The sequence below is a fragment of the Ursus americanus genome, chromosome 26 (genome assembly GCF_024610735.1).
Source record: "Ursus americanus isolate L20-20 chromosome 26, mUrsAme1.1.p, whole genome shotgun sequence".
Lineage (NCBI taxonomy): Eukaryota > Metazoa > Chordata > Mammalia > Carnivora > Ursidae > Ursus > Ursus americanus.
Genome location: NC_142152.1, coordinates 41,662,315 through 41,680,917, shown reverse-complemented (window position 1 = coordinate 41,680,917; position 18,603 = coordinate 41,662,315). Strand labels below are relative to the sequence as shown.

The 18,603-nt window shown below is 36.0% G+C and overlaps 1 long non-coding RNA gene and 13 other non-coding genes across 14 annotated transcripts in view; all 14 read right to left on the bottom strand.

The window, feature by feature from the left end:
• LOC123778179 (uncharacterized) overlaps nucleotides 1-18,603 on the bottom strand; it is a 67,545-nt gene that overhangs the window by 18,380 nt on the left and 30,562 nt on the right. Inside the window, exons 8-23 of the long non-coding RNA XR_015721878.1 lie at nucleotides 18,254-18,295; nucleotides 17,654-17,791; nucleotides 16,886-16,962; nucleotides 15,949-16,010; nucleotides 14,984-15,054; nucleotides 14,191-14,273; nucleotides 13,327-13,407; nucleotides 12,172-12,260; nucleotides 11,167-11,235; nucleotides 8,472-8,540; nucleotides 7,057-7,142; nucleotides 6,086-6,170; nucleotides 5,106-5,189; nucleotides 4,163-4,240; nucleotides 3,137-3,222; nucleotides 1,378-1,435 (exon numbers count right to left, since the gene is read on the bottom strand). This is a non-coding gene — a long non-coding RNA (uncharacterized LOC123778179). The remainder of the gene's footprint in view (nucleotides 1-1,377; nucleotides 1,436-3,136; nucleotides 3,223-4,162; nucleotides 4,241-5,105; nucleotides 5,190-6,085; nucleotides 6,171-7,056; nucleotides 7,143-8,471; nucleotides 8,541-11,166; nucleotides 11,236-12,171; nucleotides 12,261-13,326; nucleotides 13,408-14,190; nucleotides 14,274-14,983; nucleotides 15,055-15,948; nucleotides 16,011-16,885; nucleotides 16,963-17,653; nucleotides 17,792-18,253; nucleotides 18,296-18,603) is intronic.
• On the bottom strand, nucleotides 3,727-3,798 carry LOC123778257 (small nucleolar RNA SNORD113/SNORD114 family). The gene has a single exon (XR_006775881.1). It is a non-coding gene; the product is annotated as a small nucleolar RNA SNORD113/SNORD114 family (small nucleolar RNA).
• Nucleotides 4,708-4,782, bottom strand: LOC123778222 (small nucleolar RNA SNORD113/SNORD114 family). Its single transcript, XR_006775851.1, has one exon. It is a non-coding gene; the product is annotated as a small nucleolar RNA SNORD113/SNORD114 family (small nucleolar RNA).
• Nucleotides 5,672-5,746, bottom strand: LOC123778227 (small nucleolar RNA SNORD113/SNORD114 family). The gene has a single exon (XR_006775856.1). It is a non-coding gene; the product is annotated as a small nucleolar RNA SNORD113/SNORD114 family (small nucleolar RNA).
• LOC123778241 (small nucleolar RNA SNORD113/SNORD114 family) lies at nucleotides 6,644-6,717 on the bottom strand. The gene has a single exon (XR_006775866.1). It is a non-coding gene; the product is annotated as a small nucleolar RNA SNORD113/SNORD114 family (small nucleolar RNA).
• LOC123778204 (small nucleolar RNA SNORD113/SNORD114 family) lies at nucleotides 7,848-7,921 on the bottom strand. Its single transcript, XR_006775838.2, has one exon. It is a non-coding gene; the product is annotated as a small nucleolar RNA SNORD113/SNORD114 family (small nucleolar RNA).
• On the bottom strand, nucleotides 10,758-10,832 carry LOC123778245 (small nucleolar RNA SNORD113/SNORD114 family). The gene has a single exon (XR_006775870.1). It is a non-coding gene; the product is annotated as a small nucleolar RNA SNORD113/SNORD114 family (small nucleolar RNA).
• LOC123778218 (small nucleolar RNA SNORD113/SNORD114 family) lies at nucleotides 11,758-11,832 on the bottom strand. The gene has a single exon (XR_006775847.1). It is a non-coding gene; the product is annotated as a small nucleolar RNA SNORD113/SNORD114 family (small nucleolar RNA).
• On the bottom strand, nucleotides 12,904-12,978 carry LOC123778215 (small nucleolar RNA SNORD113/SNORD114 family). Its single transcript, XR_006775845.1, has one exon. It is a non-coding gene; the product is annotated as a small nucleolar RNA SNORD113/SNORD114 family (small nucleolar RNA).
• LOC123778236 (small nucleolar RNA SNORD113/SNORD114 family) lies at nucleotides 13,807-13,876 on the bottom strand. The gene has a single exon (XR_015721937.1). It is a non-coding gene; the product is annotated as a small nucleolar RNA SNORD113/SNORD114 family (small nucleolar RNA).
• Nucleotides 14,572-14,646, bottom strand: LOC123778221 (small nucleolar RNA SNORD113/SNORD114 family). The gene has a single exon (XR_006775850.1). It is a non-coding gene; the product is annotated as a small nucleolar RNA SNORD113/SNORD114 family (small nucleolar RNA).
• Nucleotides 15,551-15,625, bottom strand: LOC123778225 (small nucleolar RNA SNORD113/SNORD114 family). The gene has a single exon (XR_006775854.1). It is a non-coding gene; the product is annotated as a small nucleolar RNA SNORD113/SNORD114 family (small nucleolar RNA).
• Nucleotides 16,511-16,585, bottom strand: LOC123778212 (small nucleolar RNA SNORD113/SNORD114 family). The gene has a single exon (XR_006775842.1). It is a non-coding gene; the product is annotated as a small nucleolar RNA SNORD113/SNORD114 family (small nucleolar RNA).
• LOC123778213 (small nucleolar RNA SNORD113/SNORD114 family) lies at nucleotides 17,658-17,732 on the bottom strand. The gene has a single exon (XR_006775843.1). It is a non-coding gene; the product is annotated as a small nucleolar RNA SNORD113/SNORD114 family (small nucleolar RNA).

Below are 18,603 nucleotides of genomic sequence, written 5' to 3'. Positions count from 1 at the left end.
GAGGAGTGTGCTTGTGATGAGTGCTGGGTGTTACACGCAAGTGTTGAGTCACTGGATTGTACACCGGAAACACCTGTATGCTAACTAACTGGGATGGAAATAAAAACTTTTTTAAAAGTATTAAATATAATCAAAGAAATGCTGAGGATGGGGCCAGCAATCTACAGGTTAACCAGCTCTCAGGGGATGGTGGTGCTCACTCAAGTTTGAGAACCACTGCTCTACAGTCAGCTACCCCGAGCGGTAACACCTTTAACCCACTGATTTCTTAATACACTGCAAGGTTTCCTAATTGTATAAACAAAAATTTCAACCTCACAGTTTTTTCTTAATTAATCCAGCATTAATTACTTTCTTTATCTATCTACCTACCATCATTTATCTATCATCTATCTACTTATCTATCATCTATCTGCTTATCTATCATCTACTGATTTTTTAATTTAGTCTCTTATAATAATGTACTAAATTCCCAGAAGCCACTTAAACCACATAATTAGATTCTTGCACATTACTGAAGTCTGGCTATAGCCTTGTTCCTGCAGACATAATATACGAAATTACCTTTTGAGATGAATTTCAGTAATGAAGAAATGAATTAATCACAAGACACATTCAGAATGCACTCCATTCACATCATGGGTCCTTGCTTGGCTCTTTTTTTTTCAAGTTTTTATTTAAATTCCAGTTAGTTAGCATATAGTGTAATATTACTTTCAGGAGTAGAATTTACTGATTCATCACATATAACACCCAACGCTCATCCCAAGTGCCCTCCTTAATACCCATCCCCTATTTAGCCCATTTCTCCACCCACTTTCCAGCTAGCAACCCTCAGTTTGTCTTCCAGAGTTAAGAGCCTGTTTTATGGTTTGCCTCTCTCCTTTTCTTCCCCTACGTTTCCTGTTTCATTTCTTAAATTCCAATATGAGTGAAATCCTATGGTATTTGTCTTTCTCTGACTGACTTATTTTGCTTAGCGTTATACACTCAAGCCCTGTCCATGTCACTGCAAATGGCAAGATTTCATTCTTTTTGATGGCTGAGTAATATTCCATTATATATATATATATATATATATATATATACCACAACTTCTTTATCCAGACACCAGTCAATGGACATTTCATCTCTCTCCATATTTCGGCTAGTGCAGATATGCTGCTGTAAACATCAGGGTGCATGTGCCTCTTTGAATCAGCATTTCTGTGTCCTTTGGGTAAACACCTAGTAGTACAATTGCTGGATCATAGAGTAGTTGTATTTTTAATCTTTTGAGGAGCCTCCATAATTTTTCATTTAACTTGTACAGTCTTTAAAGATGTAAGTATAACCATGAGCCCACTATCCACTCCCCATCCAAAGAGTGCAATTTACATCTCTCTCTGAGTTGTTTCATTGATTTAACAACTTAGATCATAAATGTGGTGCCAACCTAAGATGAAAAATTAGATACTTAAGAGAGTGAATGAAAATCCTCAAACCTTTACAAGAAAAGCTGTACTGAAATTGGTTACTTCATAAACCTTGCCATACAGCTCCATCATAGACCCATATTTGGTCTTCCTTGATTTTATTTATGCCCCTAAATATTTATCAGTAGCTTTAATATTCGTTCATTCAATCTTTAACTCATAAAAAGTTGACAACCAGTCACTTTTTTAAAAGAATGAAAACAACCTCCCAGAAACCCAGAATAGAAACGCTGCTGTGTATCCACCTGTGCGGTTCTCCTGACTCGACCTGCGGAGAGCTGAGATTTGTGTCTTAGGAGGGACAAAACCTGAGTAGAACTGCTGGATCATGCATCACCGTGTGCTCGTCACTGGCCACGAGCTTTGACCCCTTTTACTGTATTCACTTGTTACCTTATTTATTAACTTACAATGATAAAATGCATACTGTTGTACAAAATCAAGATCATAACACTAATTAATAAAAACGGTGCCCAGTTGCTCACTATCATAAATGACAAAGGACTATATACTTCTTCCCAACGTTACTGACAAATTATTGATAAATGTAGTTGTATATTTGACTTTTGATTTACGTATACATTGTGGAATGATTACCAATAGAGCACAGTGAAGCGAACTGGATTGGTCATAACTTGTTATAAGACTCAATTTTGTCACAGCTACAGGCTTGACCCTCTTTAATACAGTTAGTTGATTACATGATATAAACTTTTCCCCAATTTCTCAACTGAAAAGAAACAAAAACAAAAACACCTGCATCCCAGAGGCAGCACAGAACATGAATATCGACAACCACATACATCTGTCCCTACATCCCTTCTAATGAGGTATAAACACCTTAATATATTTTTAATGGACTTTCATTTCTTAGAAATGAATTCGTGAGGATGTTCATTTCACTACATATGCTATAGTTATTCCACGTTTGGCCCTATTTTTCCTTCATTTACTCACACATATTTTTAGTTATTATTACATCGCTTAATTTTTAATAAGCAATCAATACTTGTGAAACTCAAAAGCCAAAGAATAAAATTCTGGGATAGCTCTAACAACTGCTTGTAGGACCATTTGTAACAGAAGCAATAGACTAGGTTTCTTTTTGTGTTGGATGCCAAAGTTGTAGATAAGTCGTATTCATCCTTGCCTCTTAGGCTACTAGTCATCGGTATTGGTCCAGATTTCATCCTCTTTTTCTTCATTGAACCATAATTTTGTTTAAAGATTAATTCATTAATTCACTAATAATAAAAAATGCCCACAAGGTTTTGAAAAGTGACTTTAATATCCCTAACATCTGTACATAAAATCATTTTCTACAGGCAAACAGTCTAGATCTACTTTGCTAACTGACCTCGGTGTAGAATGTATAGATTGGCCAACATGCTCATTTTAACCTCTTACTTTACCATTAGTGCATGGTTGGCAGTGACTAATGTGTAACATCTGTCCGTAGAATCATTTCCCCCATCAATTCACTTCTTTCATTAACTGACCTCAATGTTTTGTATATGGATTAATAAACACAATGCTTCATGTTAGTTCATTTGGGGGCCACGGTCGGCATTCACTGATTATATTTCACATTTTTTAACAATACAGTGAATACCCTTAAACTGACTACTCAAACTGAGACAAGAGCATTGACTATTACTCACATTGATCTCTATTCTCCAACACACAGATGCAGCCATAGAACTTGTGATCATGGAAGAATGCTTAAATTGGCGTGAGTGTGTCCATTCTGCAGAGAACAGAGTAGAGCAGACGAAAACAAGAAGCTTTATACCTTATCTCAATTGGCCCTTGCACCCCACCTCTCATCTAGTCAGTCACTTAGAGAACTTGCAATGGGGGGAACTGTTTATTTAATGTCTCCTAATAAATGAACAATAATGATCTTGCTACTGACACAGAATATGAACATTGCCTCTTACTATTTAACACCGCCTACGCCGTCCTTCGCCGAAGAGGCAACACCTTTGTCTGTATCGTTTATTTCCTAATGGACAGGAGTGTGTTGTCAATACACATTAACAGTATTTCTTGTCTCGCTACGCATTTTGATAACTGGACAATGCTTTATGACCTTAATCTTTATTTATATATTATTTGTTGACCATCTCATTGATCCAATTATAAAAATAGAGAATGCATGAACATGAACCCAAAACAGGATCCTTCTATATTTGTGGTATCTGTCTACAGGATCAGTTCACACGAGGCAGTGCATTAGACTGCTTTTCTGTTGGACCTCAGAGTTTCAGACACGTATTCATCGTATATGACTCATACGCCACCAGTGGTCATCATTGATCCAATACTGTCCCTTTTTTTCTCTACTCAGTGCCACATTGTTTATTGACTAATTCATTAATTCACTAAAATAATTTTAAGATGCTACTATTCATGACAACGTAACAAGAGCCTTGATATCTCTAATCTTTCCCTAGGATCATTCTGACATCCATGTATCACTCTCATTAATTATAATGGTTTACATAAATGCATTAATCAATATAATCAACCCCTATTAATCAATATAATCAATTCCATATTTGTCACTGGGCTACAGTTGACCTTACTTGATTATATTTCATACTTCTTAACGATATAGTGAATACCTTTAAAAACACACACACACACACAAGAAGAAGAAGATGAAAACTTTGGCTACTACTCACATTGGTCTCTATGCTCCAAACTCCCAGATGCAACCAGAGAGCACGTAATGATGGCAGTGCTGCTGGAGCATATCCATTCTGAGGAGCACAGAGCAGAGCAAATGGTTAACAGGGTGGAGACACACTCTACTGATGCACTGATTTTACCTTCAATTTGTCTGTCACTTAGGAATACAGCACGTTGGGGACATATTTATTAATTTTCTCTGAACAAACAATATCGAACTTGACACAGACCAAGCGTAAGAATTTTGGCTGTTATTTACTGTCTGTACCCTTCGTAGCGGAAGAGGTAAGACACTTGAACCATTTACATTTCTTAAAAACTCCAGTATATTCAAAAAATGTTTATAATTTTTATTAGGAGTAGACATGCTTCACCCTCTTATCTATACTTGCATATTGATTCTTCTTTGAACCATTTGTTACAGTAGAATCAAAATTCATGAAAATGAACCAAGAAATTGTACCTTTTTCTTTCCCTAACAACTGTCCATAGGACTACTTCAAAGAGAGGCAACAGACTATATTTCTTTTTTTTTTAATTGGACCTCAGAGTTTCAGACACGTTATATTCATCATCCATGACTCATACGCCACCAACTGTCATCACTGGTCCAAATCCGGGTCTTGTTTTCTTCATTCTCTTGTATATTACATCACTAATTCCTTAGTTGACTAATGTTAATTTTTAAAACCCTGTGATTCAAAAAAATCCAATAAGAGCAACAAATATTCTACCACTGCCTATAGGACCATCTGCCACGTTGTTTCATGTCTTACACCAGTGGTCAGCCATACCTCACATACGCATTAGCAAATGTTATATGCCATATTTAAAGGCTCCTGTGTTGAGGGTTTTAAATTGTATTTTACACTTTCAACACTGCAGTGGATACCTTATTTAAAAAACTTTTAAGCAAATACAAGAACATTTACTCACATTCATCTCTATGCTCAGAACATGCAGGAAATCACAGACCTTTTGACCATGGAAAATGCTTACATCAACTGGAGTGTGTCGATTCTGAGGAGTGTTAACACAGAGAAGATAATTAAAAATTAAAACTTCTTCCCTATTAGTCCTTGTTTTCCTCATTTTATTTTTCCAGCTACGCGGTGCTAATTAATTTTTCACAACATGCATACATACGAAAATATAAATGTATATATTACAAAATAAACATCCTCAACTCAAGAATGACCCAGGCTTACAAAACTGGATATCGCTTATCAGTGTGTCTACGTGAGCCTTACAAAAAGAGATAACACCTTCGGTCCATTAATTTCACAACCTGCCTCAGTTTCTTTAGGTTACCTCAAAAGGATTTCTTGTCTCACCAAATATATTGGTAGTTGATAAGGCTTCATCCTTTTTTAATTTTTTTATAGATTTTTTATTGGTTCGATCATTGATCCACGTACATTAATAATATAGAAATCCATAAATCCAAAATTATAAGAACGTTATCCTGTATATTTCTCACATCGATCCACAGGATCGTTGTGTTGGACCTCAGACTTCCAGACACGTAGCATTCATCGTATAGGACTCATCCGCCACCAGCTGTCATCATTGGTCCAGGATTGGCCCTCTTTTCCTTTACCCTCATCCATTAATTCACCAATCTACTAACAACAGTAAATTAAACAAATATTTACGAATTGCAAAAATGCAAAGACAAAAGCCTTCAGTATTTCTACCATTTTTCTTTCAAATCATTGCCTAAATAAACAAACTTCTTCATTAACTACCCTCCTTATGGTAAAGGTAGATTGGTCAACATAATGTTTCATGCAGTTCCAACTCAGTCCTTGGACCATGGTTGGTCTTTTATCTTATACTTAATACTTTTTAAATAATTATAGCGATACCCTAAACAAACCCTCCAAACCAAGACAAAAACTGTGATTATTACACACATTGGGCTTCATGCTCCCACACAGAGAGGCTAGCCTGGAGCGCCTGAACATGGGGGATGCTTACTCCGGGTCAGGTGTCTTCTTTCTGAGAAGCACAAAGCAAAGTAGATGAGAACAAGACGGAAACGTTACCTCCTGCGTTCTGGACATTCCGCTTTACATGGAGTCAATCATTTGGAAATACATTAATTTGCAATCATGCTTTATCTTCTATTTTTAAAAATGCATTAGTATCTCACTTGCTTCTGACCCAGAGTAAGAACCTCTCTATTACCATGCACTAAAGAGGCACACGAACCATTTATTTTTCTTAATGGAATTCAGGATATTCAATACCTTTGAATGGTATTTATTGCCTCACCATGTATATTAAAAGTGCATATGCTTCATGCTCTTCATTTTTACTTTTTAGTATTTGTACATCGATTCTTAAATTGATCAGCTGATAATAAAAGAATCAAAATTCAAGAAAACAATGTAAGAAAATAGTCCCTTTACAGTCCTAAAATCAGTCTATAGAATAATTTCAGACAGGTACTAAATGGTATTTCTTTTGCGTTGGACTCAGAGTTCCAGACACATAGCAGTCATTGTGCATGACTCTTATGCCCCCAGCCGTCATCGCTGGTCCATATTTCAGCTCCTTTTTCTTTATTTTCTGCATATTATTTCATTAATTCCCTAATTCACTAATATTAATTTTAAAAACCCTATGATTCACAAAAAAATGAGTAAGAACCTTGAATATTCTACATCTGTCCCTAGAATCATTTATCACATTGATATACTCTTTCTCATTAATCACTCTTAATCTATCATAAATGCATTAGTAAATGTAACGCTTGGTAATACTCCCATATTTATCACTGGCCATGATTGGCCTTTCGAATTATAGTCACACTATTAATAACACAGTAAACACCCCTTTTTTTTACAACCTGTCAAATGAAAACATGAGATTTATTACTCACATTGGTCTCTGTACACCTGAAACACAGATGCAGCCATAGAGACTGTGACCAGGAAAGAATTCTTCAACCACCTTTAGGATGTCCATCTTGGGGGATATAAAGCAAAGCATGTTGTGAAAAAGAAAATCAGAGACTTCATCAGAATTGATCCTTCTTTTCCACATTTCATTCATTCTGTCATTTAGGAATTTCTTAATTTTCATTCTCTCTTTTTTTTTTTTTAAAGATTTTATTTATTTATTCGACAGAGATAGAGACAGCCAGCGAGAGAGGGAACACAAGCAGGGGGAGTGGGAGAGGAAGAAGCAGGCTCCTAGCAGAGGAGCCTGATGTTGGGCTCGATCCCAGATCGCCGGGATCATGCCCTGAGCCGAAGGCAGACGCTTAACCACTGTGCCACCCAGGCGCCCCTTAATTTTCATTCTCTTAACAAAGGAACCACCTCAAATTTGAGACTGACCTAAAAACTACAATTAACTTATACTTAGGAGTTTTTCTGATCCTTAGTCAAGGAACTGACACTCTTGATCCATTCATTTCTTAAGGGGTATCAGTATTTTCAATTTTCAGTAATAATAATTCTTGCCTCACCACATATATTCACAGCTGGACAATGCGTCACTCTCTTGTTCTTTATACACTTATGTATAATTCATTAATAGTTCAATCACCGATCCATTTATAATAATAAATCTAAATTGATAAAACCAGGACAAGAAGATGACCTTTGTATATTTCTAGTATCTGTCTACAGGAGCATGTCTAAAAGAGGGATCCAACTGCATCCTGTGTTGGACCTCAGAATCCCAGGCACATATTATTCACCATCCAGACATATATGCCACCAGCTGCCACCAAAGGTTCAGGTTTGGGTCTTTTTTTCTTCATTTATTTATATATTTGTATCAAATAAATCATTAATCCATTAATAATAATAAAATAAATACGTGAGTCACAAAATCCGAGAAGAAGATCCTTTCAGATCTCTAAAATCTCTCTATAGAATCATCTCCCACGGAGACTGATTCTGTTTCAGTAACCGACCTCTGTAGTGCAATTATTGATAAACTAACATCATGGCTGATATCATTATTCCTGGAACATTGTTAACTTTCTAAAATTGTGTTTCATACTTTTTTTTTAAGATTTTATTTATTTATTTGGCAGAGAGAGAGACAGCCAGCGAGAAAGGGAACACAAGCAGGGGGAGTGGGAGAGGAAGAAGCAGGCTCCCAGCAGAGCAGGGAGCCCAATGTGGGGCTCGATCCCAGGACCCTGGGATCACACCCTGAGCCGAAGGCAGACGCTTAACAACTGAGCCACCCAGGCGCCCCTGTTTCATACTTTTTAATAAGTCAATGAATACCTTTAAACAAATGACCCAATCTAAGATGACAACTTTGACCATTACTCACCTTGGTCTCCTTCCAACATGGAAACAACATGACAATCTTGACCATGGCCAATCAGCTTGGGGTTCCATTCTGAAGAGTACCAATTAGAAAAGGTGATAAAAAGATTAAGACATTCTCTCCATTGATCCAAATTTTCCACCATTCATATATGTAGTCATTAAGGTATTTATTAATGTATGGTAATATTTATTTTCCCTTCATAAAAGAAACATCAAATGTTCAAATTTGTCAGTTTAATAACTGCCTTTTTAAAATAAAGATCTCTCATTTTTTAATTGAGGTAAAATTAGCCATTTAAAGTAACAAATTGGTAGCATTCAATATTTTCACAATATTGTGCAACTGCCATTTCTATGTAGTTTCAAAATACTTTCATCACTCCAAAATAAAATCTCATACTCATGACACAGTCTCTCCTACTCCTCCTTTCTCTAGCTCTGGGCAACTACAATCTTTATTCTCTCTCTATGGATTTATCTACATTGGATATTTCATATAAATGGAGTCATGCATGACATGACCTTTCCTGTCTGCCTTCTTTCACTTAACACAATGTTTTCAAGGCACATCTGCATCGCAGCACGGATGACTACTTCATTCCTTTGCAACCACTCTGGGAAACAGTATGGAGGTTCCTCAAGAAGTTAAAAATATAGTTACCCTACAGCCCAGCAATTGCACTACTAGGTATTTACCCAAAGGATACAAACATAGTGATTTGAAGGGGTACATGCACCCCAATGTTTATAGCAGCAATGGCCACAATAGCCAAACTATGGAAAGAGCCCAGAGGTCCATCGACAGATGAATAGATAAAGAAGATGTATTACAAATATACAATGGAATACTACTGAGCCATCAAAAAAACGAAATCTTGCCATTTGCAATGATGAGGATGGAACTAGAGGGTATTATGCTAGGCAAAATAAGTCAATCAGAGAAAGACAATTATCATATGATCTCACTCATATGTGCAGTTTAAGAAACAAGGCAGGGGACCATAGGGGAAGGGAAAAAATAAAACAAGACAAAATCAGAGAGGGAGACAAACCGTAAGAGACTCCTAATCATAGGAAACAAACTGAGGGTTGCTAGAGGGGAGGTGGGTGGGGGATGAGGTAACTGGGGAATGGACATTAGGAAGGGCACCTGATGCAATGAGCACCGGGTATTATATAAGACTAATGAATCACTGAACCCTACCTCTGAAACTTATAATACACTATATGTTAATTAACTGAATTTAAATTTTTTAAAAAATAGAGCAACCCTATGACCCAGCAATTGCACTACTAGGTATTATTTGTCCAAATACAAACATAGTGATTCGAAGGGGCACAGGTATCCCAATGTTTACAGCAACAAGGTACACAGTAGCCAAACTATGGAAAGAGCCCAGATGTCCATGCACAAATGAATGGGTAAAGAAGATGTGGTGTACATATACAATGGAATACTACTCAGCCATCAAAAAGAATGAAATCTTGCCATTTGTAACAACGTGGATGGAACTAGAGGGTATTATGCTAAGCAAAATAAGTCAGTCAGAGAAAAACAAATACCGTATCATTTCAGTCATATGTGGAATTTAAGAAAAAACAGACGAACACAGGCGAAGGTAAAATAAAATAAGATGAAAACAGAGGGAGACAAATCATAGGAGACTCTTAACTCTAGGAAACTGAGGGTTGCCGAAGGGGAGGTGGGTGGAGGGATGGAGTAACTGGGTGATGAGCACTGAGGGCAGTTGGTGTAATAAGCACAGGTTGTTATGTGCAACTGATCAATCACTAAATTCTACCTCTGAAACAAAGAATACACTACATGTTAATTAAATTGAATTTAAATTTAAAAAATTTTTTTAATTTTTGAGTATAGTTGACACACAATGCTACATTATTTTCAGGTGTACAAGACGTGATCCAACATCGCTATACATTATGGTATGCTCAATATGCTATTACAATGTCACTGACTGTATTCCTTATTTTGTACCCTTTATTCCCATGACTCAATAATTGACTACTACTGATCACCGTCTATATCATCCTTAGTCAAAAGTGTTAAATGCATTTGATCCATTTATTACTTATTCTAACATATTATTTTTCCTCACTACATATTTTAATTATGAACAATACTTAACCCTCTTCATTTTTATTCATTCATACGTTTATTCTGCCATTGACACTTCTATAATATTTCTAAAAATTCTTGATCACAAAGAATAAGAACAAGGTCCTTATATATTCCTGACCTCTGTTAAACTAGATATCTTTGTATTGGATGGACCTCAGACTTCCAGACACATAGCATTCATCGTATATGACTCATACGCCACCAGCTGTCATCATTGGTCCACACTCAGATTTTCTTTTCTTCATTCTTGTTTACATTTGTTTACTGTCAATTTATCAAGTCATTAATATAATAGAATAAGTATCTGTGAATCACAAAACTCAAGGAACAGATCCTTAACATCCCTAGCAACTGTCTATAGAATCTTCTGCCTCACCGAATATGTTTATTTGACTAATGATCCTCATTGGGAACGTATTGATTAGTTACCATAATGTTTCATGTCAACATCATATTTACCATTGAGCTATGTTTGGAATTCCTTAAATTTTTAATATGACACTGAATATCCTATACAAACCACCTAAATCAGGAGAAGAATCTGACTGTCACTCACATTGGTCTCCATGATCTTACACGCAGGGGCATCCATGAGCACCTGATCATAAGTCCAAGTGTCTCCATTCTGAGGAATACAAAGCAAAGCAGACAATAACAGGAGGCTGAGAGACTGTTGATCCACACACTCCATCTTCAGTTAGACATTTAGGAATACAGTGAACTGGGATCATATTTATTATTTTTCTCAAAAAAAAAATCAAACCTAACACTAATATAAAGTAAGAACTCTGGCTGTTATTTATTGTCTATATATCATTCTCAGCCAGAACAAGATATGTGAACCATTTACATTTCTTAATGAACTGCATCATTTTCAATATATGTTAATAGCTTTTATCACCTCACCACATATACTAAGAGCAAACATATTTCACCCTCTTTATTTGTACTTGTACACCGATTGTCTCTTTGGTCCATTTTTTTACAGTAAAATCAAAACTCATGAACACAAAACGAGATTCATTTTTTGTGTATAACACCCAGTGCTCCATGCAATATGCAATATGTGAGAAAATTAATCTTTTATTTTCCTAATATTTGTCTATAATATGTCAAACAGAGGCAATAGATGAGCTTTCTTTTTTCGTTGGACCTCAGAGTTTCAGACACGTAATATTCATCATCCACGACTCACACACCACCAACTGTCATCATTGGTCCAAATCTGGGCCTCTTTTCTCTTCACTCTCATCAGCCTAAGTTCACTGACCAATTCATGAATTCACTAATATTAATCCCTAAAACTCTATGATTCACAAAAACCCAAGAATAAGAGCAATGAATATTCTGTCTGCCTATCAGATCATCTGCCACATTGATATATCTCTTTCATAAATTATCATCCAAGTTCCATATATGTATTAATACATACAATGCAGCAGACCAATCCCATATTTATCATTCCTGATGGTTGGCATTTCTTACTATATTTCACACTTCTAATAATACAGTGAATACCTGAAAATAAATTCTCAAATGCAGACATGAAACTATTACTCACATTGGTCTCTGGGCTCATTACACAAAGAGGCAACCACAGAGCTCGTGACCACGGAAGACGTTTCAACGCACTGGAGTCGTGCACCCATTCTGAGGGTTACAGAGCAGAGCAGGTGATAAAGAAAAATTGAGGCCTTCTCTAACTGGTCCTTGTTTTCCTCATTTCATTTACTCAGTCATAAAGGTACTTACTGTTTTTCATAATTTATACACATATATACGTATAAATATAAATGCAATGTTATGATCCTTAGAAAAAGAGGGACTGGGGCGCCTGGGTGGCACAGCGGTTAAGCGTCTGCCTTCGGCTCAGGGCGTGATCCCGGCATTATGGGATTGAGCCCCACATCAGGCTCCTCCGCTAGAAGCCTGCTTCTTCCTCTCCCACTCCCCCTGCTTGTGTTCCCTCTCTCGCTGGCTGTCTCTATCTCTGTCAAATAAATAAATAAAATCTTTAAAAAAAAAAAAAAGAAAGAAAAAGAGGGAACACCCTTGGTCCATTTATCTCTTAACCTGCACTGCTTTCTTTAGTTTATATTAATAGTTCTTGCCTCACCACATATATATTCATGGTTGGCAAAACTTCTTCCATGGTTTTATTTAGTTATATATTTATTGATTGGTTCTATCAGTGACCCACTCATTTATATGAATAACACAGCAATTCACGAACCCATGATTACTAGAACAAGATTCCTGTATAGTCCTAACGGTGATCCACAGGATCATTGTGTTGGACCTCAGACTTCCAGACACGTAGCATTCATCGTATAGGACTCATACGCCACCAGCTGTCATCATTGGTCCATTCACAGGCCTCCTTTTCTTTATTCTCATATACATTTTTTAAGGATCAGTTCATCAATTCACTATGGTAATTAAATAAATATCTATGAATCACAAAAGCCCAAGGACAAGGGCCTTCAGTATCCCTATCATTTTTCTTTAGAATCATTGCCTCATTGAAATACCTCCCATTAATCATCCTCATTGTTATAAAGGTAGATTAATCAACATCGTATTTCATACATTTCCAATTTCATGACTGGATCATGGTTGGTCTTTTCTCTTATACTGAATACTTGTTTTTAAATAATACAGAGAATCCCCAGGTGAAACCACCCAAAGTGAGACGAAAACATTGACTATTACTCACATTGGCTTCCATGTTCCTACAGACAAATGTAGAGATCACTGGCCAAGGCGTACTACTTAAACCACCCTGGGTGTGTGCATTCTAAAAAGTAGAAAGAGTAGATAATAACATGAATGAAACATTTTCTCTATTGATCCTTGCGCTACATTTCATTACTCAGTAATTAAGCTGCATATTAATTCAGGGTAATATGTATTTTACTTTTTCTTAAGAAAAACAAACATTGAACCTTCCACTAACCCAGAACAAGAGTATTGGCCATTGTTTATATTATCTATAGCATTCTTATGTAGAGGTAATACCCATGAACGATTTCTCTCTCATTCTTGCCTTACTACATTGCTTCTTTTATTGATTCACTTATCCTAATAGAACTAAAATTCATGAACACAAAGACCCCAGAACAAGATCCCTGTAAAACTCTAAATCTGTCTATAGGATCATTTCCAACAGAGGTGATAAACTAGATTTCTTTTGATGTTGGACCTCAGAGTTCGAGATGTATTCATCAACCATGATTCATACGACACCAGCCATCATCATTGGTCCACCCTTGGCCTTTTTTCCCTCACTCTCATCATCCTTTGTGTATTAATTAATTCATCAATTTATCTTATAGTAATAAAATACCTATGAAGCAAAAAAACCACCTAGAATACACACCCTTGAGCAGTCCCACATCTGTCCATGGAATCATATGCTACATCAGCGTATTGCCTTGATTGGTCACCCTCAAAGTCTCATATAGGGACTACCCAATGTAATGCAAAGTAACAGCAATTCCATATTTATCAATGAACCATGGCTTTCTTTTATTACATTTCATACTTTTCAAATACAGAGTATATACCCATAAAAACTCACCATTCTATGCACCAAACACATAGAGACAAGCAGACATCTTGTGACCGTGGAAAAATCCTGAAATTGGCTCTAGTGCATCCATTCTGAGAAGTGGAAAACACGGAAGGTGATAAAAAAAAAAAATTTAAGACCTTATCTTTATTGGCTTTGCTTTCCACATTTCATTTCCTCATCCACTTAGGTATTTATTAATTTTCATAATTTATAATCCTTAACTTAGTCATATTTATTTGTATTTGATTATTGATTCTTTCATTTCCTTATACTAAAAGAATCAAAATCCATGCACACAAAGACCAAGAACTTGATTCTTGTATGGTACTAATATCTACCACTGTGGTCATTTCCAACAGAGAAAAAAAAACTAGATTTCTTGTTGTGTTGGACCTCAGAGTTCCCGACACACAGTATTCATCATCCATGACTCATACGCCACCAGCCGTCATCATCGGTCCAGCACTGGCCCTTTTTCTTCACTCACTTCTACATTTCTTTACTGATTAACTTATCGATAAATCAATGACTATAAAATAAACATTGATGAATCAAAAACACTTGAAAATAAGACCCTTAAGCATCCCTAACATCTGACCATAGAATCACTGCCTCCTTGAAGCTACATTTCATTAATCATCTACGATGTTGCAAATACCAGTAAATCAATATGTTTCATGTCAATTGTATACTTATCGTGGGGCCATGGTTGGCCTTTAATTAAATTTAAATACTTCTTAATATTTCAATTAACATCCTAAACAAACCACCAAAAATAAGATAAGAACTTTGTACTCACACTGGTCTCCATCTCCTACATATAGAGCTCATAATCATGGAAGATGCTTTAATCAGCTTGGTGTGGCCACTCTGAGAAGTACAGAGCAGAGAAGATGAAAAAGAAAGAGAGAGAGAGAGACATTATCCCTCTATTAATCCTTCCATTTCATTTAGTCAGTAATTTAGGTATTTATTATTTTGGGGTAATATTTATTAATATTCCTCTTAAGAAAATGAATATCAAATTTGTCACCAAGCCAGAATAAGAACAATGATTATTACTGTACTTTCTATATAATCATTAGCCAAAGAAGTCACACTTTTGAACCATGTCTTTCCTAATTGGCTCAGTGTTTTTAACATATATTAATAGATTCTCTTACATCATGACACATTTTCATAATTGAACAATGTTTTACTTATTCATATTTATTTATATTTGTTTATTGATTGTTTATAACTTTAATATATCGAATTATGATAATAGAATCAAAATCCATGAACAAAAAGACCAAGGACCTTATATATTCTTAACATCTGTCTATAGGGCCAATTCCAATGGAGGCGGTAAACTAGATTCTCTTCGTTGGACCTCAGAGTTCCAGACACGTATCATTCATTATGCATGATTCATACGCCACCAGCCATCATCATCGATCCAAGCTTGAGCCTCTTTTTCTTCATTTTCATCAATATTTGTTTATGAATTAATTTACCAATTCTCTGATAATAATAAAACAAGTACCAATGTATTTAAAAAAAAAAAAAAGAAGGGCCCTAAATATTCCTATATCCACCTATACAATCATTTACCCCATCAATATATTTCTTATATGAATTATCCTCAATGTTTCATATGATAGCATATTTATCATTGGGCAACAGTTGGCTTTCTTTGCTTATACAAAATACATCTTATTAAAACACTGAATATTCTTTTTAAAAACTAACCATCAACCTAAGAGCACTGTAACTATTACTCACATTCGCGTCTGTGTTCCTAACAATGGAGCCAACCGCAGGGAATCAGCTCAAGTGCCTCCATTCTGAGGAGTACAAAGCAGAAGAGATTATTTTAAAAAATTGAGACGTCCTCTCCATTAAGCTTTGCTTTCACATTTCATTTACCCAGCCATTTGATTATTTATTAATTTTTCATAATATTTACAGAGTTTCCTCTTAACAAAATCAACCACCTCACCCATGAGACTGGTCTGTGACAACCGAAGTGACTATTAGTAATCAGTGCCTGTGCGATCCCTGCACAGAGGTAACACAGTCGGTCCCTTTAATTCTTAATGGACGTCTGTGATTTCAATTAATATTAATAGTATTTCTTGCCTCACCACATTTTTTTTGTTTAACAGTTTGCTTCATCTCTTTATATTTACTGATTTACGTATTTGTTTATGGTTCTATCATTGAGCCATTTATAATAGGAAATCGAAACCGGGTAGACATAGTAAAAGAACAAAAGCCTCGTGTACCCTTACAGCGGCCCGAAGGATTATTTCCAACGGCGGGAATGCACTGGATTTCTTATTCGTTGGACCTCAGAGTTTCAGACACGTAATATTCATCATCCATGACTCATACGCCACCCTTTGTCATCATTGGTCCAGAACTGGCTCTCTTCTGCTCCATTAATTTCTACATTTGTTTACTGATTAACCCCTCATTTCTTTAGTAATTAGGTAACTCTGAATCACAAAAGCTTAAGAACAAGATTTTCAAGTATCTCTAACAGCTCGCTACAGGATCCCTTACTACGTTGATTCTATCTCTCATTAATCATTCTTAATTTTGCAATCATCAGCAATAGTGCTCAGGACAGTGCCGTATTTATCACTGGGCCATGGTTGGCCTTCTTGGATCCTTTCACAAGGACCCAAACCAAGACAAATACTTAGACCATACTCACATTGGTCTCTATGCTGCTAGGCAACCAGAGATGAAGGCCATGGAGAGAGATGCTTAAACTGGCCGGGAGCATCCATTCTGAGATCACAAAAACAGATCATAAAATAGATTTGAAATAGTCTATCCATTTCTCCTTGCATGCCTCCGTTCATTTTATTTGTGATTTAGGTATGCATTAAATTGTTACGTTTTTTCCTCAAAGTAACAAACAACGTTGAACAAGGCCCTGGCCAAACAAGAAAACAGGCTATGATTTACACTGTACATATCAACCTTAGCCAAAGAGATAATACCTTTAGGACATTTATTTCCTAATGGAATTCAGTATTTTTAACATATATTAACAACATTTCTGTCCTCATCATATATCTTCATAACTGGATAATGTTTTGCATTCTTGCTTTGTTTGTTTGTTTGATTCTTTTGTTGATCCATTTACAATAATAGAAATCGAATTCCATGAACACAAAAATTAAGGAGATCTTTAGGGGCGCCTGGGTGGCACAGCGGTTAAGCGTCTGCCTTCGGCTCAGGGTGTGATCCCGGCGTTCTGGGATCGAGCCCCACATCAGGCTCCTCTGCTATGAGCCTGCTTCTTCCTCTCCCACTCCCCCTGCTTGTGTTCCCTCTCTCGCTGGCTGTCTCTGTCTCTGTCGAATAAATAAATAAAATCTTAAAAAAAAAAATTAAGGAGATCTTTAAATATTCCTAAATATTCTGTCTGTCCATTGGATCATTTCCAGCAGAAGGTATAGACTAGATTTCTTACTGTTTTGGACCTCAGAGTTCCAGTTACATAGTATTCATCATCCATGACTCATACTCCACCAGTCATCATCATTGGTCCAGGACTGGCCTTCATTATCTTCAATCGTGTGCACGTTTTAATGATTAATTCACCAATTCCCTAATGATAATAAAATGCATAAAGGTCATGAAAACTTGAGACAAGAGCCTTGAATATCTCTAACATTTCTGAATAGAATTACAGCCCACTGATTATATCTTTCATTGATTGTCCATAATGTTTCCTATAGAGATTAATACAATAGTTCATATTAACCCCATTTTACTATTTGAATGTAGCCAAACTATGTCTCCATAAATAAAGGGAGGTTTAAATCAACTGTGACTCAAAATTGAAATTGAGTAATACATTTTACATTAATTAGTTGAATAATTAACTGTGAAAATGAATAAAACGATCTTGCTTTTTTCTCCTTAATTGACGATGGATGTGCTGAACTGGCCCAAACATGACCTTCATTCATTTTATTTGTATATGTAGCCATTTATTCCCTTTCAGTAATGGAGTTAACACCCATGACAGACCACCAAACCACAAGCAATTACCTTGACTGTTACTTACACAAGTTTCCACACTCCATAATTGATTCATCATGCATCCATTCTGTAGAGTAGAAAGCAAATATAAAAACAAATAGATTCAATGAAACAGATGATATAGAACAGCCTAGATTCAGATATTTTAGTTCAAGTCAACAATAAATGATTAGAAATAAACCTTAGTGCCTGTTATGTATTAAAACTCAGAACAGCATACTTACTGCTTGATTGAGCCAAGCATTACATTTAACTGATATAATGAACACCTCTGAAACCAACAACAGATAAAAGAGCAAGAACCATGGCTACTATTCATATCTGTTTCTATGTCCCCTACTCAGCCAGGAGAGAACTCTTTTTTCTATATGAATC